Source organism: Sciurus carolinensis, chromosome 12 (genome assembly GCF_902686445.1).
Source record: "Sciurus carolinensis chromosome 12, mSciCar1.2, whole genome shotgun sequence".
NCBI classification, from domain to species: domain Eukaryota; kingdom Metazoa; phylum Chordata; class Mammalia; order Rodentia; family Sciuridae; genus Sciurus; species Sciurus carolinensis.
The window spans coordinates 49,344,811-49,366,455 of record NC_062224.1 but is presented as its reverse complement, the minus strand read 5'-3'; the positions used below and the strand labels follow the sequence as shown (position 1 = coordinate 49,366,455).

The 21,645-nt window shown below is 41.4% G+C and overlaps 1 pseudogene; it reads right to left on the bottom strand.

Moving 5' to 3' along the window:
* Positions 1-4,688: 4,688 nt before the first annotated feature.
* On the bottom strand, positions 4,689-6,714 carry LOC124962089 (transmembrane and coiled-coil domains protein 1-like; annotated as a pseudogene).
* Positions 6,715-21,645: the final 14,931 nt, after the last annotated feature.

Genomic DNA, 21,645 nt, shown 5'->3' with positions numbered 1-21,645 from the left:
AGCCTGGGTCAGTCTCCCTCACATCAGTCATGTACTCCCCTCCAGTGTATGTTAACTAATTTCCAAGAGTTCCAGAAGAGAGCCAGTGGCTACGGAACACGCTGCAATGTCTTTTCTCTAAATTCTGTGAGAGAGAATGACCAACTTTCGAGGTCAGATGGCCCCCTCAGGGGACCACCAAATTTTCTTTGGGCAGCCTGAACAATTTGATCAAATGTTTTATAGTCAAATTTGGAAAAAAAAAAGGTTAAAAAGGTTTTTAACCATGTTCACTAAAGCTTACATTAAAATATAAACTGCTGCCAATAGGAACTTCCAACTATTGGAGTTGGTCCACCAAGATGCCAGGCTAAAATTTTGATGGCTGCTATCTAGGAGACCAGAAAAACCAGTTTAGAACAAGACCCCAACCTGAGGGGGCTCTCCCAAGGAGACCAATGGAAGCAGCTCCTTTGCTGTCTCTTTAGGAAACTTCTTCAGGGAGGAATAGGGCATAACCTTTGTCTATATTCTCTTAATTCCTTTTCAACTCTGATGAGAAGGACCACATCACGATGGAGGCCAAAGACTTTTAAAAGTTTTATTTTTTGAGTTCATAATTTCGATCTGGTGTGCCTAAGTTAATTTTTTATCAGACCTATTTTATCCAACTATAAGGTTTTCTTAATGCTCTGTTTCATTCAGAAACCAGTTTACAAGGGTTAACTCTCAATCTAATGGGTTTTAAAAAATTAGCTATAATGCCTTTGTCCTTCTGTTTATTTTATGTATATGTACACTGGTGTATTGTCATGTCTACATATATTTGGTACCAAAATTGACATGTGAGCTCAAAAATTAAAATTAAAAAAATGGATCCAAATGCTTTTGATTTACATGATTTAAAAGGTTTTTAAATTGGATAAACAAAAATATGGCTTTCAAGTTACTGATACAGTTTTGTTTCTAGGTAGTCAAAAATAAATAAAATGTTAATTTTATAAAATGTCTAATATCCATTGTTTCTAGGTTTTTCTTCAACAGAAAGAAATGACTGATATGGCTCAATACAATTTTCCGATATCTTGGTTTTTAAAAAAATAACTAAATTAGATTTAACATATATGGGGTTGATCATGGATGTGTTTGTTAGAGACATCTGATTGGTTTAAAAAGTTAAAATGCTGGGAGGGTTTCAAGATGGTGGACTAGAGGGCGGCTGCATTTCATGTTGCTCCAGGACTCAGGATTCAAAAGAGGAGATATTGAGAGACTTGGGACCAACTCAAAGCCGCCGGGTGAGTCTCTCCCGTTGGGGAGGCATCCCGGATGGGGCAGTAGCCCCGGAACGCAGGGAACTTTGTGAAGTAGAGTTGCCTGGCGAGACGCCCCTCCCCCCGCTGGAGCGGTAAACACGGACAACTGGGATCATGGTAGAGGAGGCGGCTCAGCACAGCACTTAGTTTCAGAGTAACCCGCTGGGCTTCGGCAGCTGCCCAGAGGAGGGGCCGCATAGGCAGGCGATTAGGTGCAGAACAGCGTCCCAGGACCTACGCGGCTTTTCGGTGGAAGAGCTGCAGAGACAAACTGAGGGGCGAAGCTGCAGAGACAAGCTGTGGGCAGATTCTCTGAGGAGAGGCAGCCTAAGGAGACTTGTCTGCGAAGGGTGAGGCTCCCAGGCCCAGGAGGAAGGTCCGGGCCCCTGGGAACGTTGCCTGGGAAGGCTGCCCTGCCCAGGTGGCAACACACTCCTCCCCCCTGCTGGAGCAGTGAACACGGACAGCTGGGAACTTTGCAGAGGAGGCCGCTCAGCACAACGCTTGGTTTCGGAGCAACCTTCCGGGGCTCCAGGCGGCTGCCAGAGGAAGAGCTGGGCAGCGAGCTGTTTGGACTCAGAGCAACCTCCTGAACAATGGGGGGGGGCTGTCCTGAGGAGGTGGAGGTGCGCAGTGAGTTGCTTGCTCTCCAAGCGACCACACAGAACACCGGGTGGCTGCCTGGAGGAAGAGGCGTGTGGCAGGTTGCTGGGGCTCGGAGCATCTGTACGAGGCTCCAGGTGGCTGCTCAGAGGAAGGGTCACATAGCCAGGCGATTAGGTGCAAAGCATGGTCCGGGGACCTAGGCGTTTTTTGGTGGAAGAGCTGCACAGAGACAAGCTGAGGGGCGGAGCGAAGGTTCCAGGACTGCGGGCAGCTTCTCTGAGGAGGGGCAGCCTAAGGAGACTCATCTGCGAAAGGCAGGGCTCCCCAGGCCCAGGAGGTAGGTCTGGGTCCCTGGGAACGTTGCTTGGGAAAGCAGCCTTGCCCAGGCGGTAGTTGTGGACTGAGGGGAACCTCCAGGAGGGGAACTGACCAGTGAGACATCCACACCGGGTGAGTCTTCCCTGGTGAGGTTTTCCCACAAGGACGGTAAAACAAGAGACACAGGCACAAACAGGCCTTGCCTCAGCCCACAGCCTAGTTCCCCTTTGGTTGACCATTGGTCAACAAGTGGAGGCACCTCTGCCCACTAGCAGGGAATATACGCCACCTGAGGGTCACCACCCCTAGAGAGGCAGCTTCTTCGTGGAGCTCTTCATTATCAACCTCCTCCAAGACTTCAGGCTACTGAAGGATAAGAGGGGATATACTAGCAATCTTCAGGGACATTATAAGTCAATAGAGGAAATCTGCAACATCTCAGCAGTCCACTGATACCTGAACGACATGAGAAAACAAGGGAAGAAAATGCCTCAAACAAATCTGGATGTTACATCAATAAAATCCAATGACAGCATGGCAGAAGAAATGTCAGAAAGGGAGTGCAGAATGTACATAATTAACATGATAAGGGAAGCAAACGATGAAATGAAAGAGCAAATGCAGGCATTGAATGATCGCACCAATCGACAGTTAAAAGAGTAAATATAGGAAGCAAAAGATCATTTCAATAAAGAGTTAGAGATATTGAAAAAAAAAAAACCAAACAGAAATCCTTGAAATGAAGGAAACAATAAACCAAATTAAGAACTCCATAGAAAACACAACCAATAGGATAGAACACCTGGAAGACAGAACCTCAGATATTGAAGACAAAATATTTAACCTTGAAATCAAAGTTGAATCATGAACAGAATCTCCAAGAATTATGGGATATCATGAAAAGGCCAAATTTAAGAATTATTGGGATTGAGGAAGGCTTAGAGAAACAAACCAAAGGAATGAACAATCTATTCAATGAAATAATTTCAGAAAATTTCCCAAATCTCAAGAATAAAATGGAAAATCAAGTTCAAGAGGCTTATAGGACTCCAAATACACAAAATTACAACAGACCCACACCAAGGCACATTATAATGAAAATACCTAACATACAAAATAAAGACAGAATTTTAAAGGCCGCGAGAGAAAAGAATCAAATTACATTCAGGGGGAAACCAATACGAATATCAGCAAATTTTTCAATCCAGACCTTAAAAGCTAGAAGGGCCCGGAACAACATTTTTCAAGCGCTGAAAGAAAATGGATGCCAACCAAGAATCTTATACCCAGCAAAACTTACCTTCAGATTTGACGATGAAATAAAATCCTTCCATGATAAACAAAAGCTAAAAGAATATACAAAAAGAAAGCCAGCATTACAGAACATTCTCAGCAAAATATTCCATGAGGAAGAGATGAAAAACAAAGAAGCAAATCAGCAAAGGGAGGAGCTATCCAAAAGGAACTCTCAAATAAAGAGGAACCAAGTCGTGTCAAAAATAAACAAATAAATAAATAAAATGAGTCAAAAGACAGGGAATACAAATCATATCTCAATAATAACCCTGATTTTTTTTTTAGAAACATCACTTCTTTATTTCAAAGGAAAAATAAAAGACCCTCCCAACCCTTTCCAAAAATACCCAATAATAATAATAACAATAATAAAAAATCCTATTAGAAATCATAAGGAAGCACTGAGAGTTTGAGTATTACATTCTTCAAGTATGCTGTTCGGATTTTTTATTTTTAAGTCGATAACTATACACACGCGCGCGCACATACACACACACACACACACACACACACACACACACACACATATAAAAAAAAAAAACCTTAAAAGTGCGGCCAAGGGATTTTGCTTAAAATTACGGATTTAGAGGGCTACTTCAAAACACTGTCGTAGGACTGTGCGGGGATCCTGCGGGCAGGAAGCACGCACTTCTTGTCCCAGCACGTCGAGGACCAGGTTCGAGCGACAGGCTTCCAGGGTTAGCGTGAATGGCCAACGGGGCGAGAATGTCGGGGGTCCGTGTTCTTCCCGGACAAGGACCAACCACCCTGAATCCAAAAACTCACACGTGGAATGTGGTGGGTTTCACAGTAGAGTTCGTCTGGGGTGGAGCGGTGAGTCCGCATGGCGGGAGGCGGCGCCTACTCCGCGAGTCTTTCAGTGGGTTAGTGCAGCCCTGCAAGCCGCTCCAGTGCCCTCTGTGCGCCCCCGGGTGTCGGTTCGTGTTAAAGGGCTGCTGGAGATCTGCATCCCAAGGAAAATCATGCTATATAAAAAGGATCCAAGATTTTCGCCCAAAAAACTTCTTGGATAAAATCTAAAAAATACTATTGCAATTGCGTCTCTTGAAGAAAAAAACATTATTCTAAATGTAAACAGATTCACTCAACTCTTGTCGTAGAAAACCGCAGAGTAGGTCAGCGCTGGCGGCCGGGGCTGCCTCCTGCCCAGCATCATCTTGGGGACGAGAAGAACCGCTCCACGTGGCTCATGAGGGCGTCCCAGTGCTTCCAGAGGAAGGCCACGAAAACCACGAGGAATAAAGTGCTGAACGTCCGGTTGCGCGTCTTCATGAGGGGGACCACGCAGTTGGCGACCGTGGACACAAAGACCAGGAGGACCGCCATGACGGCCAGCAGGGTGTTGATGAGCTTGCCCAGCAGGTTGCGGGCCGTGGCGTTCTCCAGCCCTTCCAGCTGCACCACCTGCTGCTGCTGCTGCAGCTCCATCTTGGAGATGCGGGTCTGGCACGCCTCCAGAGCCTCCTGGATGTCCCGTGCCCGTTCATAGGACTGATATGCGATTTTCTCTTCCATGCTGGCCAGTTCCTGCTTCAAGTTCAAGATTTCATTCTGGTGCAGTTCTGTTAGGTCATTCAGCTGTTCTTCTAACCGTTCGCATCTATACCGTTCCTCCTGTAAGGAATAGTCCCTCTGATAATGTTCCTTGAGGGTCTCAAAGGATTCCTCCAGTCTGGCCTGGGTTTCCCGGATCTCCTGGATCTCGTGGAGTAGTGCATCAAATCCTGAGCTCTGCATGTCCAGGGTGTTGGTTTTGGAGCTAGATGCTCCTTACAGCAATGCCCCCAGTGGTGCTGTTGGCTCCCACTGAGCCTGAAGTGGCACTAGAACAATCTTCCTCACTACCATATTTTGGGCTTGACTGGAAGTTCGAAATCACCCCCAAAGCCTTCCCCCCATCATCCACTTGCCCTTCCTCTAAGGAGTCCTTCAGGTTGGGGATGTTGTCTGCACTGCCAAATTTGTTCCGAATCAGTGATGCGATCTCTCTGGGTTTTGAGACCACAGCTCCTGCTGCTGAGTGGGTGGCCTGGGAGAAGCTGGAAAATCCCCCTTTGACACTATCCACCACACCTTCGCTGAAGCCAGTCACCTTTGCTCCCACGTCCTTCAGACCCTGAAGACATCCTTTGCCTGCGGGGGGATCCCATTCTGCTCTACCTCTCGGAGCTTGCGATGGTAGTGCTCGAGCTTCTTTTGTAGCTGGAGGATGGTTTGGGCAGACTTCTGATTCTTCTTCTCGAAGACCTGCTTGATACGGGCGGCCTGCTGCTTGTCCGCACTGTTGGCAAGCTTCAAGTACTCAGCGACGTTGTCGTCCCTGGCTGGCTGTGCAATCTTGATCTGTTCTGTGAGCTTCAGGATCTTCTGCTGTAGGTGAACTATGGCAGCCTTCGTGCGCTGAGGGTCTGGAATGCCGTCCACAGAGTCTGTGTGGATTCTGCCATCAGTGCTGGAGGCCACTGCACTGGAAGTCTGGGGGAGGCTGCTTACTTCCAACCGCTCGATCGGCTCCGCAGTCGCCTCCTCTCCTGGTAGACACGCGGCAGCCGCACAAGCGATCTCCATCATAGCAGAGCTGGTCGGAGCATCAGTCGTGGATGAAGACCTGGGTCAGCCTGACTGTATGACAGCTGTCATCTCCTGGCCAGATTTCCTGTTGATTTGGGGACTTCCTTTTGGGGCCTCTGGCTTGCTCCGCTTACTATGCAAGCTCGTCCCTCTCTTCATCGTGGGTGGCACGCAGATCTGTTGCAGAACAGGATTTAGAGCTGTGGGGTGGGTGGGGACACCATCAATCTCAGCACAGCGTTCTGGCTTTCCAGATCCATTTCAGGTTCTGGATCTGTCTGAATCTGCTGCACATCATGTGGAGACATGGATGATCTCCTGCGCTGGTGCTGGTGCTGGAAGCGATGCTTCAAGCCTTGGCCAATCACATTAATGTTCTCCAAAGCATTGTGGGTCATTTTAGATAACTTGTTCTGATTCTGTCTGCTTTCTGGCCTCTGCATCTTGGGATTTGCCTCTGGGATCAGGGTCCTCATATAACTGTTCACTGCCCGAGGGCTCCATCAGTAGACTTAATAAGCTTATTTGCAAACTCAAAAAATTTTAAACACACCAAGACTGTCAGATTAGGTAGGCATTTGCTTCAACAGCGACTACGCATGCAGCTGTGAGACTGAGGCTTCATGCCTATCTTCATCACTCTTCCTCAAGCACTTCCAGGGTGTACAGGAATCCTGTCACGAAAAGCTCAGCAGCTCCTGTTGCATACAACATATACACTGTCAGCAAAGCCACCCCTGGAGCCTGAAGAAGTCTGCAGGCAGGAATATGCAAAGGTTAGAGCCTGGATCTCCTCAAAATCCCAGCAACAGCTTTCCTTTCTTTGTATAGATGACGATGAACAGTTGTAATCAAAAATGTTTCCCCAAAAAGTTCTTTTTAAAAAAGACATAGAAATAGAAGATCCATACAAAAAGAGATCCAATCTGGGAGGATGGACTCTGTCTTCTAAATCTTGTCACCAAGAGCAGCTGTTCACTGAGGGTCAGCATCTGAAGTGAGTGCTAACTGTGGGGGTGTCTTCTCCAGAGGGGAATACCTTCACTTAGGCTGAAAAAGCAGGGGTCTGCAAGCTACAGCCGGATCTCCAGCCTCAGGCGGCGGGGGGCAGGTGTCACTCACTTCTTGGCCCCCTTTTCCTCTTTCTAAAAAGGGTTAAGAAAGGGCGCCCGGAGGGGAGGGGAGGAGCAGCCGAAGTCTCCCCCAGCGCCATCGCCATTGCCTGTAAATGCCATAATTTTATCATTCTTCATTGCAGAGTAATATTCCATTGTATATATATATGCCACAGTTTCTTTATCCATTCATCAACTGAAGGGCATATAGGTTGGTTCCACAATCTGGCTATGGTGAATTGAGCAGCAATGAACATTGATGTGGCTGTAACTCTGTAGTATGCTGATTTTAAGTCCTTTGGGTATAGGCCAAGGAGTGGGATAGCTGGGTCAAATGGTGTTTCCATTCCAAGCTTTCTGAGGAATCTCCACACTGCTTTCCAGAGTGGCTGCACTAATTTGCAACCTCACCAGCAATGTATGAGTGTTCCTTTTTCACCACATCCTCGCCAACACCTATTGTTGCTTGTGTTCTTGATAATCGCCATTCTAATTGGGGTGAGATGAAATCTTAGGGTAGTTTTGATTTGCATTTCCCTTATTACTAGGGATGTTGAACATTTTTTCATATATCTGTTGATTGCTTGTACATCTTCTTCTATGAAGTGTCTGTTCATTTCCTTAGCCCATTTGTTGATTGGATTATTTGTATTCTTGGTGTACAGTTTTTTGAGTTCTTTATGGATTCTGGAAATTAGCGCTCTATCTGAAGTATGATTGGCAAAGATATTCTCCCACTCTGTAGGCTCTCTCTTCACATTACTGATAGTTTCCTTTGCTGAGAGAAAGCTTTTTAGTTTGAATCTATCGCAGTTGTTGATTCTTGCTTTTATTTCTTGTGCTATGGGAGTCCTGTTAAGGAAGTCTGATACTAAGTCAACAAGTTGAAGATTTGGACCTACTTTTTCTTCTATAAGATTCAGGGTCTCTGGTCTGATTCCGAGGTCCTTGATCCATTTTGAGTTGAGTTTTGTGTAGGGTGAGAGATAGGGGTTTAATTTCATTCTGTTGCATATGGTTTTAAAGTTTTTCCAGCACCATTTGTTGAAGAGGCTATCTTTTCTCCATTGCATATTTTTGGAACCTTTGTCTAGTATGAGAAAATTGTATTTATTTGGGTTTGTGTCCGTGTCCTCTATTCTGTACCATTGATCTACCTGTCTATTTTGGTACCAATACCATGCCATTTTTGTTACTATTGCTTTGTAGTAGAGTTGAAGATCTGGTATTGCAATACCCCCTGCTTCGCTCTTGCTACTGAGGATTGCTTTAGCTATTCTAGGTTTTCTATTCTTCCAGATGAATTTCATGATTGCTTGCTCTATTTCTGCAAGGTACATCATTGGGATTTTAATTGGAATTGCATTGAATCTGTATAGCACTTTAGGTAGTATAGCCATTTTGACAATATTAATTCTGCCTATCCAGGAACATGGGAGATCTTTCAATCTTCTAAGGTTTTCTTGAATTTCTTTCTTTAGTGTTCTGTAGTTCTCATTGTAGAGGTCATTCACCTCTTTTGTGAGATTGATTCCCAAGTATTTTATTTTTTTCGATGCTATTGTGAATGGGGTAGTTTTCCTAATTTCTCTTTCTGAAGATTCATCACTTATGTATAAAAATGCATTGGATTTATGAGCATTGATCTTGTAACCTGCTACTTTACTGAATTCTCTTATGAGTTCTAAAAGTTTTCTGGTGGAATTTCTAGGTTCCTCTAAATATATAATCATGTCATCAGCGAACAGGGATAGTTTGAGTTCTTCTTTTCCAATTCGTATCCCTTTAATTTCTTTGGTGTGTCTAATTGCTCTGGCTAGAGTCTCAAGGACGATGTTGAATAGAAGTGGTGAAAGAGAGCATCCTGCCTTGTTCCAGATTTTAGGGGGAATGCCTGTTTCAGTTTTTCACCATTTAGAATGATATTGGCCATGGGCTTAGCATAAATGGCCTTTAAAATGTTAAGGAATGTTCCCACTATCCCTATTTTTTCTAGTGTTTTGACCATGAAGGGGTGCTGTATTTTATCAAATGCTTTTTCTGCATCTATTGAAGTAATCATGTGATTCTTGACTCTAAGTCTGTTGATATGGTGAATTATATTTATTGATTTCCTGATGTTGAACCAACCTTGCATCCCTGGGATGAAACCCACTTGATCATGGTGCACTATCTTTTTAATATGTTTTTGTATGCAATTTGCTAAAATTTTGTTGAGAATTTTTGCGTCAATGTTCATTAGGGATATTGGTCTAAAATTTTCTTTCCTCGATGTGTCTCTGTCTGGTTTAGGTATCAGGGAGATATTGGCTTCGTAGAATGAGTTTGGGAGGGTTCCCTCCTCTTCTATTTCATGGAATAGTTTGAGGAGTATTGGAATGAGCTCTTCTTTAAAGGTTTTGTAGAACTCGGCTGAGAACCCATCAGGTCCTGGACTTTTCTTTGTTGGTAGGCTTTTGATGACCTCTTCTATTTCATTGCTTGAAATTGGTTTATTTAAGTTGTGTATGTCCTCCTCGTTCAGTTTAGGTAATTCTTATGTCTCTAGAAATTTGTTGATGCCTTCGAGGTTTTCTGTTTTGTTGGAGTATAGATTTTCAATATAGTTTCTAATTACGTTTTGTATTTCACTCGTGTCTGTTGTGATGTTTCCTTGTTCATTCCGAATTTTAGTGATTTGAGTTTTCTCCCTTTTTCTCTTTGTTAGTGTGGCTAAAGGTTTATCAATTTTGTTTATTTTTTTGAAGAACCAACTATTTATTTTGTCAATTTTTTGTATTGTTTCTTTTGTTTCAATTTTGCTGATTTCAGCTCTGAGTTTAACTATTTCCTGTCTTCTACTACTTTTGGTGTTGGTCTGTTCTTATTTTTCTAGGGCTTTGTGCTGTAGTGGTAAGTCTTTTATTTGTTGAGTTTTACTTCTTTTATTGAATGCACTCCATGAAATAAATTTTCCTCTAAGTATGCTTTCATAGTGTCCCAGAGATATTGATATGATGTTTCTTTGTTCTCATTTACCTCTAAGAATTTTTTAATTTCCTTCCTAATATCTTCTGTTATTCATTCCTCATATAATAGCATATTGTTTAATCTCCAGGTGTTGGAGTAATTTCTGTTTTTTACTCTTTCATTTATTTCTACTTTCAATCCATTATGATCTGATAGAATACAAGGAAGTGTCTCTATCTTCTTGTACTTGCTAACATTAGCTTTGTGGCATAATATATGGTCTATTTTAGAGAAGGATCCATGTGCTGCTGAGAAGAAAGTGTATTCACTCTTGGTTGGATGGTATATTCTATAAATGTCTGTTAAGTATAAATTATTGATTGTGTTATTGAGATGTATGGTTTCTTTGTTCAATTTTTGTTTGGAAGATCTGTCCAGTGGTGAGAGAGGCGTGTTAAAATCACCTAGTATTATTGTATTGTGATCTATTTGGTTTCTGAGATTGAGAAGGATTTGTTTGACATACATGGATGAGCCACTGTTTGGGGCATAGATGTTTATGATTGTTATGTCTTGCTGATTTATGATTACCTTAAGCAGTATGAAATATCCTTCTTTATCCCTTCTGAGTAACTTTGGCTTGAAGTCCACATTATCTGAAATGAGGATGGATACCCCAGCTTTTTTGCTGAGTCCATGTGCACGGTATGTTTTTTCCCATCCTTTCACCTTTAGTCTATGGGTATCTCTTTCTATGAGATGAGTCTCTTGCAGGCAGCATATTGTTGGATTTTTCTTTTTAATCCAATCTGCCAGTCTATGTCTTTTGATTGATGAGTTCAGGCCATTAACATTCAGGGTTATTATTGTGATATGATTTGTATTCCCAGTCATTTGACTCATATTTGTTTTTGACATGATTTGGTTTCTCCTTTATTTGGCTATTCCTTTAGGCTAGCGCCTCCTGTTGCTGATTTGCATCGTTGTTTTTCATCTCTTCCTCATGGAATATTTTGCTGAGAATGTTCTGTAATGCCAGCTTTCTTTTTGTAAATTCCTTTAGCTTTTGTTTATCATGGAAGGATCTTATTTCATCCTCAAATTTTAAGGTAAGTTTTGCTGGGTATAAGATTCTTGGTTGGCATCCTTTTTCTTTCAGGGCTTGTTCCAGGCCCTTCTAGCTTTTAGGGTCTGGATTGAAAAATCTGCTGATATTCTTATTGGTTTCCCTCTGAATGTAATTTGATTCTTTTCTCTCGCGGCCTTTAAAATTCTGTCTTTATTTTGTATGTTAGGTATTTTCATAATAATGTGCCTTTCTGTGGGTCTGTTGTAATTTTGTATGTTTGGAGTTCTATAAGCCTCTTGTACTTGGTTTTCCATTTCATTCTTCAGATTTGGGAAATTTTCTGATATTATTTCATTGAATAGATTGTTCATTCCTTTGGTTTGTTTCTCTAAGCCTTCCTCAATCCCAATAATTCTTAAATTTGGCCTTTTCATGATATCCCATAGTTCTTGCAGATTCTGTTCATGATTTCTTACCATCTTCTCTGTTTGGTCAACTTTGTTTTCAAGATTAAATATTTTGTCTTCAATGTCTGAGGTTCTGTCTTCCAGGTGTTCTATCCTATTGGTTATGCTTTCTATGGAGTTTTTAACTTGGTTTATTGTTTCCTTCATTTCAAGGATTTCAGTTTGCTTTTTTTTCAGTATCTCTAACTCTTTATTGAAATGATCTCTTGCTTCCCGTATTTGCTCTTTTAACTGTTGATTGGTGCGATCATTTAATGCCTGCATTTGCTCTTTCATCTCATCCTTCAATGCCTGCATTTGCTCTTTCATCTCCTCATTTGCTTCCCTGATCGTTTTAAGTACGTACATTCTGAACTCCCTTTCTGACATTTCTTCTGCTGTGCTGTCATTGGGTTTTATTGATGTAGTATCTAGGTTTGTTGGGACATTTTCTTCCCTTGTCTTCTCATATTGGTCAGCTGTCAGTGGGACCCTGAGATATTGCAGATTTCCACTATTGGCTTATAGTGTCCCGGTAGATTTCCAGTGTATCACCTCCCAGTCTTCAGTAGCCTGATGTCTTGGAGGAATTTGATAATGCAGTGCATCCGAAGCAAGCTGCCCCTAGCCCCCTACTGGTTCCAGGGTTTGGACCTGGCTTTGTGCGGAAAGGCTCTCACTGGGGGCCTGCACCGTGCAGCTGGCCGTGTGGAAGGAGCCCACCGCCGGAGTGTGGAAGGCTACCTGGGGAAGACTCTAGCTGCCCTGCCCTGCTCTGATAAGCCACCCCTTTCTGTGCCTGCCATCCGGGCCAAGCTTTACCCAGTGGGCAGACTCACCTGTGGCTCTATTTCAGTCCAAGTCTCTCAATGCCTCCCCTTCTTAACTCCTGGGTTCTGGAGCGACTGGGGATGCAGTCACCCTCTAGGCTGCCATCTTGGATCACCCCATGGAAAGAACCTGTGGCCAGAGTGGGCAGAGCCACCTGAAGAGGTCTCTGGCTGCCCTGTCCTGATCCCAGAGGCTGCTTGCGGATCGAAGCTCTCCGTTGGTTCAGAGACTTGTGGCTGGTTCTATGTAGAAAGCCTCTCACTGGTTGGTCTGGTCCGAGAAGCTAGCCTTGAAAGGCACCTCCCACTGTAGGGGTCCAGGCTACTTGGGGAAGTCTCTGGCTGCCCTATCCTGGTCCCTGAAGCTGTTTGCGTGCCGGAGTACGCTGGGAGTACGCTGCGCTGGCTCCGGGAGTTGGAGCTCGTTCTGGTCAGAAAGGCTCTCACTAGGGGCCTGCTCCGAGAACCTGGAGAAGCTGGCTGTGTGGGCAGGGCCCAGCGCCGGAGTGCGCAGGGCTGCCTGTGGAAGACTCTAGCTGCCTGCCCGGCTCCGATAAGCCACCTCTATCTGGGCCTGCCACCCGGGCTGAGCTTTACCCAGTGGGCAGACTCACCCGTGGCTCTATTTCAGTCCGAGTCTCTCAATGCCTCCCCTTCTTACCTCCTGGGTTCTGGAGCGACTGGGGGTGCAATCACCCTCTAGGCCGCCATCTTGGATCCTAAGTTTACTTTAAGTTATCACTAAAAACATGATTACTAAAAGTCTTAACAGTATTATTCTATATAAAGGGTTCAAAAGTTTCAACTGTATTTAAATAGAGTTTTATAAGTAATGAAGTATTTCATCAGATTAAAATAGAGTAATTTATCTAAATTTAGAAATTTATAAGGGTTGTTTCAAAATATAAATTTTAAAAGGGGATCAACAGATTAAAACATTACAAGGTTTTAGATATAAAATATATTTAATAAAAATGTTTCTAGATAAAAAAGTCTTTATGTGATAAAATAAGGCTGTAATACATCTAAGTAAACAACAAGAGTGTCTAAGTGATTAAAAAATGTTAATTAAGAGTAAATTTTAAAAGATTTACATGTATACATAAGTAATACAACAGTTAAAACTATTCAAGGTTTTTTCCTAAGGTCAAATATTAATGTACTGATATAAACCAAATTTCAATCTATATGCTAAAATGACCAATAATTCTAAAAGCATTAATTTACTCTTAACATTGTGTCTGTTAAGTTTTATTCTCTAGAACAGCTAGTCTTAAAAATTGGGGGTTTGTGCAATTCTGGTTAAACCGCAACTGTTATTTTAGAGTATTGTACTACATTACAAAGTCTAAATTTTCTTTAAAAGGTAAACATGGTTAATATAAAAACATCAATGCAATTATGATTCTATTACTCTGTCTATATATTAAATGTGTTCATATCTTCCAGGTATACAAGTCTTTAAAAGGTTTAAAAAGTACATTATATCAAGCTGGTGTTCTCCAACCTAAAATTGTGATGGTAAATTTGAACTTATCAAAATAAAAAATTTTATTGGGGACTAATTATATCATTTGGTGGTCTGTAACTGGACCTGACCCTTATGTTACCTTCTGCACTGGGATAAAAATGTAAATGTATTTCTAAAAGATAACAAGAATCTGATCTGTTTAAAAGTTAATATCATGAAACAGGAAAACATTTTACCACTTTACTACACACACAAAAAATTTAAAACTCTCTCAGCTTTCTTTGATTCATACTGTAAGTGTAATATCATACTGTGTTAACTAAGAGCCCTGCCTTACCTGAGATAAAGTTCTGCCTCCCACCTTACTACATGTTACAGTGGCTCCAAAATAAGTCAGACTTCAGTTCACTTAAAGTTCTATTCAAAAGATTGGTTTTTTGTTGTAAAATTACTGTAATCTCAAACAGGGGATATAATATATAGCTCAGTCAAAATTTAAGATAGCTATTACACAACTAAATATGTTTTTACTGTTGTTAATTCCATTTTGTATTTTCCTCGTAAACTCTGTAACTGTTGACCAATTAATGTTTTATAGAGGTACTGCTTCAAGAACAATCTAAATTAATTTGAGATAATAAGCCATCACCTATGGGACAGATAATATAGTCCCCAATTTAATAAAATTCAGTAAATGACTTTAAAGTCATAGACATTAAAGTTAAAGCCCCGTACTCTTACTGTATGACTGGTGAAACTGAGTTGCTGGATGTTTAAGATCAAGACTTAAAGATCAAGATTAAAACAAAGGGATCAAGAGAATCAGTATTTGGTTCTTGCCCTCAGAGTCAGTCTAAACACAGGGAACAAGAGAACTTCTCTAAGGAGCTTTGCAACTCTGGGCCACACAACCTTCCGATCAGGGTGATTAATGAGACCACTAGAGGATGAAAAGTTAATCAGTGCACTTGCTGCAGAGGAGGGTCCTTGGGAAAGGGAGCCATCCCTAATGCTTCCAAAGGAAGCCACCTCATCAAAGAGACCCTACCAGGTGAATGGCACTAAAGGAACTAAGAAGCTGCTCTCAAGTTCCCCAAGAGTGACCCCTGTGGGAACTCATCTGACTCTTAAAAGCAGATAGGAACGAGGTCAATTTGACAAGCTTGTTCTTAAACACCTAGCAAAACAGTTAAAACTAAAACACAGTCATTCCTGGATATTTTAAGTAAAACTAGAGGTAGCAAAGAATATTCTTAGACAAAAGTGCCTGATAACTATCAAGAGAAACTGCCAGAGTTGTAAGTTTTCAGTCAGTTTAAGGCCTGCAGATTATCTTAACCTCTGATATAGGTAGACTTAATCATGTTTGCTAGTATGATTCTCTAGCCCTAAGTAACAAAAATAAAGGGATCTCTACTAAACAAAAAGATCATGCCAGTAAAAAGATATTTTACAAAAATCAGGTGACATTAAGTAACATAACTAAATGTCATAACTAAATGTCATGCTTACATTTCTGATAACTCTGACAGTGTTAACATTTACAATTGAGGCCTTATCCTTTCCAGCCTTGTTAAGCTTTGTTAGGCCTTTTTATGGGATCAACCTCTCAGCTCTTCCACCTTCTGGTAAGAGATTATTAATTTCCATCAACTTCATGATGTTCATTGGCATGTTCCAGATGCTATTTATTTTGTACTCATGGTTTTTTGTTTCTTTCATAGAACAAGACTTTTACCCCTAGAAAGGAACTTTTTACTGCTTGCCCTACCCCACATCGCCTCCTCTTAGCTCGAAGCAGCAAGAGCGGTCATCACCCTTTTTCCTTACAGCAGTAAAAAGTCCCTAAAATTAGAGGGGTAATAATAAAAATTTTAAAAAGACAGTCAATATGGATAGGTAAATTGGGTTAAATCACAAAAATAAGGGCCAGTTTTGGTCCAGAAAGTTGGAGGCAAATGACCTCTGAGAGATTAAAATGTTAATGTTTTCAGAGCCCTTCCTCCACCTTTACCAAGAACCTGCTTTCTGTTCTAACCTGTTGTTAAGTCCCTCTAACAGGTTTAACTTATGAGAGAACCAGTCCCAAGAGACCACTGATTTCCAACACCCATTTCAGTCAGAAGACTACGTCTATGTCAAATGGTTCCAAAAATGAAACATATGGGACTCATGCCTTGATCTAAATGAGTGGCCCCTGTATTTTAATCAGGTCATGCATGATAAACTGTTCAACTAAATATGTTAAAGATAAAATCCAGTCTGTTAAGCTAATGGGGTTGCACACTCACTGCAATCACCTATGCACTACTAATAAATCAATGATTTGATTATGTACATAAAACCAATGGGGAATGTGATGGGCTGACAAATCTGACTCCATGAGAATGTTATAGGTCAGACTCTAAGGGAAATGACTAAACAGACTCCATTTTGCTCTGAGACTCCATGTTATGTAGGAAATAAGCTTCTCCCATGGGAACACCCCGCCTCTGTGCCCATCATCAGTTACTTGGTGTGACATGTTTAATAATATACAATGGCAACTCCTATGTAGTAAAGAATTGCTCTTTTTTGATTCCTATTGCTCCTAAACAATGTACCATGTGAACAGGGATTGTGTGGATGTTAGTAACCATTCTTTAGTTTGTACCTAGGTAAGGGTCATTTTGACCCACTTCCCCCTCTGCCGATGATCTCATGATGTTAATGTGTAATTTCGAATCATAGCAACAGACACTTATGATTAATGTGATTTTTTTGTATAAGAACCCCTACAACACTGTAGCCGGGGCTGTTCTCCCAATAGCCATTTGTGGGGCATTGTGTGAGACAGTCAGCTGGCCAGCTTAATAAAGACTCTCAAATTTGGACTTCTCAGTGGTGATCGGTCTGTTCTTAAGTTGTGCCCCATAACAAAACCAGACAGAAATAAAAGCAAAGAGTAGCATATTTAAAAAGTAGTAATAGGGCACTGGAGTTGTAGCTCAGTGGTAGAGCACTTGCCTAGCACATGTGAAGCACTGGATTTGATTCTCAGCACCCTATAAAAATAAATAAAGGTATTATGTCTATGTATAACTAAAAAAATTTTAAAAGCAAAGTAGTAATAGTGTTATATTTGGGGTAAGAAAAATATCTGGCAGATAGAATATAATGTATTACCTGCCAAACAATAAGAGTAAATTGAATTGAAATAATAGCAAAATGTAATGATAATGTTATTGAACATTCATGAGGCAAGAAAGAAATAAGGGGATACTTCAATTAAGTCAGTTTTTTAAACAAATGATTCTCATTGGTGCACATTCATTTAAATTACCATAGATTAATCTATAATAATGGTATGAATTTATTGAAATAAATTGAACCCCTTATTTGGGATATTTAGGAAAAACAGTTTGAAGTTATTATTTTATTTTACTTTTCAGAAGGATTGAAACAGCTAGTTTCTTCTGTAGCAGGAAATGGTAAGAAGTGAAGAATGCCTCTTTTAAACATGTTTGCTGTGGCTTTTCAGGCAGCCTTTGCAGAAATTGGGGATGGGGTGGGGAGGGGCATCAAAACTCCTTGTCAGACACTGTCATCTGCTGGTCAATTTCCAAACTGCAACCTTGAATTATTCATTTCTCATTAAAAGTACAACTTGGTGTTTTAAATTCTTGTTATTCAAATATATGTGAAACCTGGGATTCACATAATGTTATATTTGAATATTGAGGTATAAATAGAATTTCAAACTACTGAAACAACTGAAAGAATACTTGCCTTATAGTGTGGAAGAAATATCAATTCCGTATTTAAAAAAATTCCCCCCTAAAAATGATTATTGCTATCATTTAACCATCTGTATGGGGTGAAATCAGCAAATGAAAGAGCCCAGAGGCCTACCCTGTCCAAAATTGACTAGATTAGAGATAAATTCATTTAATTTTCTCAGTCAAGGGCTCATCACAGTGTTCTCTGCACTTCATAAAGTGATCATAAAAACTGACAAGTCTAAAATATGAGACTTGCTTTTCCTTGGCACTAACCTATAGCTGCTTACTAACCATAGTGGTTAGCATGTCCTGTTCTGCATCTGATTCTGATATGGCCATTAGCAGCTCAGGGATTTGTTCCTGTTCAGCCTGGAGGGTGATGTGGAGATCAACGGGAGAGGGAGTTGGCTTTGCTGTGCTGGGTGTGCAGATTAGGGAGGCAAGTCAGGACTGTGCACGACCATACCAAAGACCATGCAGACTGCATTTCCATGGGACATGCCCCAGCCAGTGGTTAATATGACTTTTCTGGGCTGTGTGATGGGCTGACAGATTTGGTTCCATGAAAATGTTGTAGGTCAGACTCTAAGGGAAATGACTAAACAGACTCCATTTTGCTCTGAGACTCCATGTTATGTAGGAAATAAGCTTCTCCCATGGGAACACCCTGCCTCTGTGCCCATCATCAGTTACTTGGTGTGACATGTTTAATAATATACAATGGCAACTCCTATGTAGTAAAGAATTGCTCTCTTTTGATTCCTATTGCTCCTAAACAATGTACCATGTGAACGGTGATTGCGAGGATGTTAGTAACCATTCTTTAGTTTGTACCTAGGTAAGGGTCATTTTGACCCACTTCTCTCTCTGTTGATGATCTCATGATGTTAGTTTGTAATTTCGAATCATAGCAACAGACACTTATGATTAATGTGATTTTTAGTATAAGAACCCCTACAACCCTGTGGTTGGGGCTGTTCTCCTAATAGCCATTTTTTGGGGCATTGTGTGAGACAGTCAGCTGGCCAGCTTAATAAAGACTCTCAAATTTGGACTTCTCAGTGGTGATCAGTCTGTTCTTAAGTTGTGCCCCATAACAGGCTGGACTTCCCCACCTTCTGATTTTTACTGTGTTGTAAAGCAAATGCATTTTGCCCAAGGTTAAAGAAGTTTTGCTGACAGTGGTGATGATTTTCTTTAATGTTCTGCAGTAGTCTTTTCATGAGCATGCTTTCTAGCTCAGTCTTTGTGTTCTTGGGTCTGCATTGACTGTCTTGCCACATGAGAGACTGCAGGGTGTTTGAAGGAGTCTGGAGCTAAACAGATGTGTTTCATCAACCCAGCCCCTTAGTTAGGTGACTACTGCTGGTGGCTCTTTGAGCCTGTTTCTTACTCAAGATTTTCTTAACTTCAAGTTCATATATAACTTCACCTATGGATTTATAGTAAAAGTATATGAATTGTGTGTTGTTATGGCTTGGATATGAGGTGTCCGCCAAAAGCTCACGTATGAGACAATGCAAGAAAGTTGAGGAGAAATGATCGGGTTTTGAGAGTCTTAACCTAATCAGTGAATTACTCCCTAATGGGATTGATTGAGTGGTAACTGGAGGCAGGTTGGGTGTGGCTGGAGGAAGTATTAATTGGGAGAGTGGCTATGGGGTATATATTTGTATCTGGCCAGTGGAGTCTCTCTCTGATTCCTGATGATGCAAGCTGCTTCCCTCTGCCACACTTTTACACCACGATGTTCTCCTTCACCTTGAGCCCTGAGGAATGGAGCTGTCCTTCTATGAACTAAGACCTCTGAAACTGTGAGCCCTCAAATAAACTATTCCTCCTCTACATTTGTGCTGGTTGGGTCATTTATTCAAAGCAGTGAAAAAGTTGACAAAAACACGTGTGTTTCATGACGTCATATACCTTTTCCTTCCCAAAGCATCCCTAGGCTTTCGTGGGATTTTCTAAGTGTCCTATAGCTTCCCACTATCCCCCAAACACTTAAGACCACCTGTGATTAAGCTATTAGGTGAAGATTCTAGTGGTACGCAATTCCCAGGGTGGTTGTGGGAATACATTAAGGTGGGCAAAGTCACAGGCAGAACTCCCTGGTGCATGTGGATGTTAGTTCAATGAAGGGATCAGACAAGGGTCAAAACTATTCCTGAAAACAAGAGACATGAGCCAATTTTAGATATGGAAAAAGTCTGAGCCAGCTCTCAGTTTCTGCAGAGATGAATACCAGAGTCTCCTGGGGATGGGTTGAAAGTCTGTCGTCGGCTGGGTGCTGCTGCCACCTCCCAGCACACCACAGCTGGGACTTTGCTGCAACTGACAGCTTGGGTAAAAAGGTCCTTATAATGTGTATTTCTATATACATTACATGTTTTTGCATCATTAAGAATTTGGGAGCCGGGTTGGTGGCACATGCCTATAATCCCAGTACTGCAGAAGCTGAGGTAGGAGAATTGCAAGTTCAAGACCAGCCTTAGAAACTTAGGTATACCCTATCTCAGTATTTTTTTTTTTTGCAGCCTTTTCATCTTTTTTTTTTTTATTGTATACAAATGGGATACATGTTGTTTCTCTATTTGTACATGGAGTCAAGGCATACCATTTGTGTAATCATAAATTTACATAGGGCAATGATGTTTGATTCATTATTTTTTTCTCTTTCTCCCCACCCGTCCCACCCCTCTTTTCCCTTTATACAGTCCTTCTTTCCTCCATTCTTACCACCCTCCTTATCCCAAACCCTAAACCTAACCCTAACGCCTCCCACCCCCCATTATGTGTCATCATCCGCTTATCAGCGAAATCAATTGTCCTTTAGTTTTTTGAGATTGGCTTATCTCACTTAGCATGATATTCTCCAGTTTCATCCATTTGCCTGCAAATGCCATAATTTTATCATTCTTCAATGTGGAGTAATATTCCATTGTATATATATGCCACGTTTCTTTATCCATTCATCAACTGAAGGGCATCTAGGTTGGTTCCACAATCTGGCTATGGTGAATTGAGCAGCTATGAACATTGATGTGGCTGTATCTCTGTAGTATGCTGATTTTAAGTCCTTTGGGTATAGGCCAAGAAGTGGGATAGCTGGGTCAAATGCTGGTTCCATTCCAAGTTTTCTGAGGAATCTCCATACTGCTTTCCAGAGTGGCTGCACTAATTTGCAACCCCACCAGCAATGTATGAGTGTACCTTTTTCCCCACATCCTCGCCAACACCTATTGTTGCTTGTGTTCTTGATAATCGCCATTCTAATTGGGGTGAGATGGAATCTTAGGGTAGTTTTGATTTGCATTTCTCTTATTACTAGGGATGTTGAACATTTTTTCATATATCTGTTGATTGCTTGTAGATCTTCTTCTGTGAAGTGTCTGTTCATTTCCTTAGCCCATTTGTTGATTGGATTATTTGTATTCTTGGTGTACAGTTTTTTGAGTTCTTTATGGATTCTGGAAATTAGCGCTCTATCTGAAGTATGATTGACAAAGATATTCTCCCACTCTGTAGGCTCTCTCCTCACATTACTGAGAGTTTCATTTGCTGAGAGAAAGCTTTTTAGTTTGAATCTATCCCAGTTGTTGATTCTTGCTTTTATTTCTTGTGCTATGGGAGTCCTGTTAAGGAAGTCTGATCCTAAGCCAACAAGTTGAAGGATTGGACCTACTTTTTCTTCTATAAATGCAGGGCCTCCGGTCTGATTCCGAGGTCCTTGATCCATTTTGAGTTGAGTTTTGTGCAGGGTGAGAGATAGGGGTTTAATTTCATTCTGTTGCATATGGTTTTAAAGTTTTCCCATCACCATTTGTTGAAGAGGCTATCTTTTCTCCATTGCATATTTTTGGCCCTTTGTCTAGTATGAGAAAATTGTATTTATTTGGG